This window comes from Mus musculus, chromosome 13 (genome assembly GCF_000001635.26).
Source record: "Mus musculus strain C57BL/6J chromosome 13, GRCm38.p6 C57BL/6J".
NCBI lineage: Eukaryota > Metazoa > Chordata > Mammalia > Rodentia > Muridae > Mus > Mus musculus.
In genome coordinates, this window is record NC_000079.6 from 108,453,956 (window position 1) to 108,460,642 (window position 6,687).

Sequence of the window (6,687 nt, forward strand, 5' to 3'; positions counted from 1 at the left end):
CCTCCTCCTCCTCCTCCTCTTCTTCTTCTTCTTCTTCTTCTTCTTCTTCTTCTTCTTCTTCTTCTTCTTCTTGTTTTCATTTCCAACAAAGTATTTTTAAATTCTGGATTAATTTTTGGTGTTGATTTTTAATAAATGTAGTCCATATGAGCAAAAGCTCTTTGACACCCTCAATATTTTTTAAGGTATGCAAAGGGTCCTAAGACCAAAATGCATGGGAAAACTACTCTTTCTTTAAGAAAAACTATTCTTTCTTTCTTTTTTGAGTATGCACACATGATTGTTGCAGAAAATAATTTAAAAAAAATTAACCGTCACATCCCCGCACTTGTGCCAGCTACTCTGTCTCAGCGGGCTGGCCAGCCATGCACTGGTGGGCAATGGCCAACCTGTTTTTATCTTGTGGAGACTCCTGGCCCAGAGCTTCTGAAGCGTCTCCACCCAGCTCACTAAGTTCCCACTGGTGGGTCACTACCAAGCCAGCCCCGCCAGCCCTGTGCTTCAAATCCTCCACCGCCTTTGTGATGCACATCAGACCAACTCACACTTTGCCATCATACCTTGAACCCAGATCAATACCAGAACTCTCTCGAACCCAGTGAAGGTTGTGCCTCAACTCTTATACAAACCACAGTTGCCCTTAAATAGCCGATTTCCTTCTGGGAGTCTTGAATTGCTTTAGAATGCTAGGCAGAAAGTGCTTATGTGATTAACCCCATTAAAACCTTATGGTGCAGATTCCCAAAGATCTGGGCTGAAACATCATATACCAGTCACTGCATTTTAGTGTCTGGGATCTGTGTGATCCTTTATAGGGGGGAGAACATCAAAAGTCTCACATGGGACCCTTTGTAGTATGCCTGTGTTCTGTCCCATCAGGATGTACTTAGATCATTGTAGTAAATCTCAGCTAAGTCCAACTCTGAGTGAGTCCTTCTGGTGAATATCCAAATTGAGGAGGGAGGATGAAAAACACAATATCCCAAACAATGTTCTTTTACTTTCTTAGTTCTGTTTTTGCTCTGTGTGTGTGTGTGTGTGGTGTGTGTGTGTGTGTGTGTGTGTGTGTGTGTGTGTGTGTGTATTCACATGTGCTGGACCTTGTCAATTTTGGGGACTTTTGTGCAGCATCAAGGGGAAGGATGCAGGCACATGAAGACTGAAGTTTGATGGTCAGGGCTGGGAAAGAATGTTTTGGTGAAGGGTGTGGAAGGGAGAAGAACATGAAAAAGCTTCTGTGAGGGACACAGCCACACAGAAGCAAGGAGGCTTTCTGGATGGCTACCACGGACAAAGGTGCCTTTCAGTGTCTCAGGACCACAGCAGAGGATTTGTTGCTTTAAAATTTCTTCTTGGTAGCTGAACTGGTTTCCTTTAATAAAAGTCTCTAAGAACAAATTGTGGCTCATGGTTTAGGTTTAAGGTATTTTGTTGTTGATTTTGTCTGATGATATAGTTCTAGATGTAGTGTGCATAGATCTTTAGCAAAGTTTACGATAAAGGCTAGGAGGTGTATTCCAGTTGTAAAGAACATGTTCAGTAATGTGCTAATCTGTGGGCACTCCTCCCCCATACACACACTAAAGTTTTAAGAAACAAAACCTGGAGAAAGAGAGAGAGAGAGAGAGAGAGAGAGAGAGAGAGCGACAGAGAGACAGAGATACAGAGAGAGACAGAGACAGAGAAAGACAGAAAGAGGCAAAGAGGCAGAAGAGAGAAAGAGACAGGGACAGAGACAGAAAAAGACAGAGACTGAGACAGAGAGAATACATAGACTTAGCACCAGACATCTTTATCCATTGAGTCCTTTTGCCAGCCCTACATAATACTTCCTTTCCCTTCAGTCCTCCTCCTTCTCTCTCTCTCTCTCTCTCTCTCTCTCTCTCTCTCTTCTTCCTCCCTCTCTCCCTCCGTCCCTCCCTCCCTCCCTCCTTCCCTTCCTTCCTTCCTTCCTTCCTTCCTTCCTTCCTTCCTTCCTTCCTTTTATGAGACAAAGTTTCTCTGTACAACAGCCTTGACTGTCCTGGAACTTGCTTTGTAGACTAGAGTGGAAGACCAGGATGATCTCAAACTTACAGAGATTCACTGCCTCTGCTTCCTAGGTGCTGGGATTAAAGGCATGCACCACCGTGCCTAACTACATACACAGTTTTTATTTTATTTTAATTTATTTTATATCCTTACCATAACTTCCCCCTTTCTTACACGCGTTCGCGACCGGCCAGGAAAGATGCAACAAACCAGAATCTTCTGCGGCAAAACTTTATTGCTTACATCTTCAGGAGCCAGAGAGCAAGAGAGCAAGAGCCAGAGCAAGAGAGAGAAAAAGAACAAGAACAAGAAAGCAAGAGAGAGAAAGCAAGAGAGAGAAAAAGCAAGAACAAGAGAGAGAGAGAGAATGGCAAAACCCCGTCCCTTTTAAGGAGAATTATCCTCCGCCTAGGACGTATTACTCCCTGATTGGCTGCAGCCCATCGGCTCAGTTGTCATCACAAGAAAGGCAGAACACATGGCGGGAAAACTGCCCCTGCACGTGTGCAGATTATGTTTACCACTTAGAACACAGCTGTCAGCGCCATCTTATAATGGCAAATGTGAGGGCGGCTCCCAACATCTCCCCCTTTTCTTTTAATAAGAGCAATAGGCCACCCATATTAATGAGAGTGGAGATAGAGGTCAAATCCCCAGTGTGCAGGTAAAGGAGCCATGTACAGGATTAGCTCTTAGGCTCACAGGCTTTTACCCAGAGCAACCCTGACCTGCTCCCGTGTCGTTTTACCTGGGGAGAAGGACACTTGGACACTCAACCTTCTTGAAAGATGACATGTCTCCCTAGAATAGGCTCATATATGCCACAGAGCCCTTCTACTGCAGTGCTTAGCCGTGCAACTCTCTCAGGCTGCTGAAGCACACTCACTCTATTCTGTGCAATGAGACTAGCCTCGTGGGGTGCAAGAGCTGAATGGCCAGCGACCTATTGCTTAAGCATAGATATATCAGGGGAAGCACCATGTTCTAGAGCTGCAAGTGCCTGGGCAATAACCACCTTGTCTCTCCTAGTTTGGGCCTTAAGCTTACAGACCAACCAAAGAAGCAACACTAATCCACAGCAAAGTGTATCTCCAAATAATATCAATCCCACCCATTCTTTAACGAAGGAAAATGCTGAGGAGATCCAATTGGGTAATCCTTTGGTCAGGGACAGGTCCAAGCGCGTGGAGTTGACCTGAATGATGGCAATTCTCAATTCCCGAAGGGTCTGTTCAAATTCAGCCGTCCAATTCTGTAACATATACTGAGAACGACTTTTTGACAAATTAGCTGCCCTAGTAAATTTCTCATACTGAATGGAAGTAATGGACAATCCCGGAAACTTTTGTTCACATCCCAGCTGAGTTATTTGCCATAATACATCTAGTTGTTTCTGGACAAGATCTATGAGTTGATTAATTTCTGCCCATGGAGCATTTTTGGGATTGGAGGATGGCGGCCGCTAATCCTGCATTAGTGAGAGGTCCCCCAAGCTCCCGACAAACCCTGAGCCAGTCTTGTAAACCTTTGTTCTTTCTTGGGGCTATGGCCGCTCTGCATTCCTGCGTGGCTTGCTCATAAATAAGCTGTTCTACCAGAGGTGCGGCTTGCTCTGAATCTCCAAAAATACGCTCTGCTGCCTCTGTCATTCTGGCCACAAAATCTGAGAATGACTCCTGAGGTCTCTGGACGATCTTTGTTAGTTGTCCAGTGGCTTCACCTGCTCAGGAGAGCGCCTTCCAGGCCCTAATAGCCTTTTCATCTGATTCAGAACTATTAAGAACTGGCTCCTTGAGCTTACCTAGTGATGAGTATAGGCTCCTTCTCCTAGAGACCTCCACTAATTGATCTTTTTTCTTTTCCTTCCTTCTAATCTCTCCCCAGGTATTCTTACCTGACCTAAACTTTTCCTCGGGTTCAAGATCCGTGGAAAGGCCTGTATACTTATTTTGTGTACCATATTTCCTCTTTGCTCCTACTCTCTCTCCCCGCTTTACTTCTGATAGATTGCCCTGAATTTCATCCAGAATTTTCAGCCCTGCCTTAACCACTTGATAGCATGTGAAAAGGAACAAAAAGGCTCCTAACACTAGAAAAAGTTCAAGGCCAAACATACCTTGTAAAGCTATTTCCCACTTTACTTCTGATAGACTGTCTTGAATTTCGTTAGAAAGTTCAAGACCAGACTTACCTTGTAAAGCTATACTTACAGGTACCCTGTTCCCCAGCTGAAGAGTTCTGAATTCACGCAGTTGAATCCTTCTCAACAGTCTGTTTTACGGGAACACTTCATTACCACCGTTCCCCAGCTGAAGAGTTCTGAATCCAGGCTGGATCCTTCTCAACAGTCTGTTTTACGGGAACACTTCATTACTATGACCCGCAGTTCTGGTTCCGGAATGAGGGATCTTCCTTGCGCCAGTGATGGTAACCGTCCAGGGTTTTCTCATCCCAGGATTTCTCGTCCCGGGTTTTCTTGTCCCAGGTCTTCTAGTCCCGGGTTTTCTCGTCCCGGGTTTCGGCACCAACTCTTACACGCATTCGCGACCGGCCAGGAAAGATGCAACAAACCAGAATCTTCTGCGGCAAAAGCTTTATTGCTTACATCTTCAGGAGCCAGAGAGCAAGAGAGCAAGAGCCAGAGCAAGAGAGAGAAAAAGAACAAGAACAAGAAAGCAAGAGAGAGAAAGCAAGAGAGAGAAAAAGCAAGAACAAGAGAGAGAGAGAGAGAATGGCAAAACCCCGTCCCTTTTAAGGAGAATTATCCTCCGCCTAGGACGTATTACTCCCTGATTGGCTGCAGCCCATCGGCTCAGTTGTCATCACAAGAAAGGCAGAACACATGGCGGGAAAACTGCCCCTGCACGTGTGCAGATTATGTTTACCACTTAGAACACAGCTGTCAGCGCCATCTTATAATGGCAAATGTGAGGGCGGCTCCCAACACCCCTTCCTTCTCTTTTCCCAGTTCTCTCCCCAAACTCCATCTACTTCACCTCCATTTCCCGTCTGAAAAGGGCCAGCCTAGATGGACATCAGCCAGCCATGGCACATCAAGTTACAGTAAGACTAGGCACACCCTCTCCTATTAAGGCTAGAAAAGGCAGCCCAGTAGAGGGAAAGGGTCCCAAAGTCAGGTAACAGAGTCAGAGACAGCTCCTGCTCCCGCTGTTAGAAGATCAAGCTCCCAGAAGACGATCAAGCTGCACAGCTGTAACATGTGTGTGGAGAGCCTAGGTCAGTCCCATGCAGGCTCCCTGCTTGGTAGTTCAATCTCTGTGAGCCCCTATGGTCTCAGGTTGGTTGATTCTGTGGATTTTCTTGTGGTATCCTTGACCCCACAGGCTCCTACAATCCTTCGTCCCCCTCTTCAGCAGGATTACCAAAGCCCTGCCTAATGTTTGGCTGTGGGTCTCTGCTTCTGTTTTTAAACAAACAGTTAATTGCTGAGTGAAGCCTCTTTGATGACTACTGGGCTAGACACCAATCCATGAGTATAGTAAAATATATTTAGGAGTCATTTCATTGACTTTTTTTCCCCCCATTTATTTCCAAGGACCAGCTTTGGTTTGGACAGGGGCTCTGAGAGAAGGGTTTTGAAAGCAGTGAAACCAAGGACTTGAAATCAAATTGTGGATCCAAGCTCATGGCCTATGTTCTGCTTGAGGCAGCTTTCAGATTGCTCTCTGTATATTCTGCTCGAGACAGTTCTCCACGCAGTTCTCTCTTGCTATTCTAAAAAGTCTCTGGATAGCTCATTTCTTGCAGATCAAAAGACCAGTTTTTAATTTACATGTCACTTCAGTCACTACCCCAGGTTCACTTTTGATTATCCTTATGAATCAGCATCCCTTGACCTGGCCCCTTGACTCTTGGGTGACAGCAAGCACATTAAAAAAAAAATTGCAAAAGAATTCAGAGCTCTTAAGCACAGATGGTAAGCTAGCTGGGCAAGACCTCACCTTGAAATCGCCATTTCTACCATTCCTGGGCCTAACCTTGCTCTGTCCCAGGCTGACTTAGAACTCAGGAATCTGCCTGCCCTTGTAAGCATAAACAAAAAAATTTAGATGGGTAGAAGTTTCTGTGATCACCACTCCCTAAATATCTTTATCTCCTTCCTTAGTATCTTTCTGACAAGTTGGCTCATAGCACAAGCTGTCTGCTCCTTTACATCTGTGAAGCTCTTTATATAATTAATATTGCATCCTTATATTTTACATAGTTGAGAAAATATATATTTTTGAACTCAAGGTTTTAGGGCTTTTTTCCATAGCCTTAAGGGCTGTCTTAAAGGTTCCAGCATTTACCATTTTGCTAAAGACATAGACATACCCTTAACTCCTGGACTTGTGCTATTTCTAACTATCATGGAGTTATTAGCATTAACAGGGAGGACATTCCTCAAAGGAGGAACATGAAAATATTATACAAACAAGCCTTATAGCCACAGTAACCATCAATACTCATGGAGGTCCATGCCCTGCTGGCTCTGTTTCAGGGGCAGGAACCATATCATGTTGTTCCTTACACATGGCCAAGCAGGACTTGGCAATTTGTGTTTGGTGTTCTATGTTGTGTTTTTGATTCCTGATATTCTGGGCAGTGTCAAGGGTGGGCTCCCTCTCATGGCATGGGTCTTAAGCTGGACTAGTC